Source organism: Dasypus novemcinctus, chromosome 3, assembly GCF_030445035.2.
Source record: "Dasypus novemcinctus isolate mDasNov1 chromosome 3, mDasNov1.1.hap2, whole genome shotgun sequence".
In the NCBI taxonomy this organism is placed as follows: Eukaryota; Metazoa; Chordata; class Mammalia; order Cingulata; family Dasypodidae; genus Dasypus; species Dasypus novemcinctus.
Window position 1 is genome coordinate 147,268,910 of NC_080675.1, and position 254 is coordinate 147,269,163.

The following is a 254-nucleotide window of genomic DNA, read 5'->3' on the forward strand; positions in this document are numbered from 1 at the left end:
TCCGTGGTATTCTACATCCTCAGTTTGTTTCATCTGCACAACTCTTAAGTTCCCCTTCTTTACCTGATCCATTGATTAAAATGCTAATAGATTTGTAATCCACTATAATAAATGAAGTCGCTTTAACTCCCACCAACATAAACAATCCCAATCCTCAGGACATTCCACTTTCCCCACCCCCACCCCCACCCCTGCCCCATTTGGGAACTTGAGGTAGGTGCTGGGTCGAGGCCAGTCAGACCACAGTGATCATA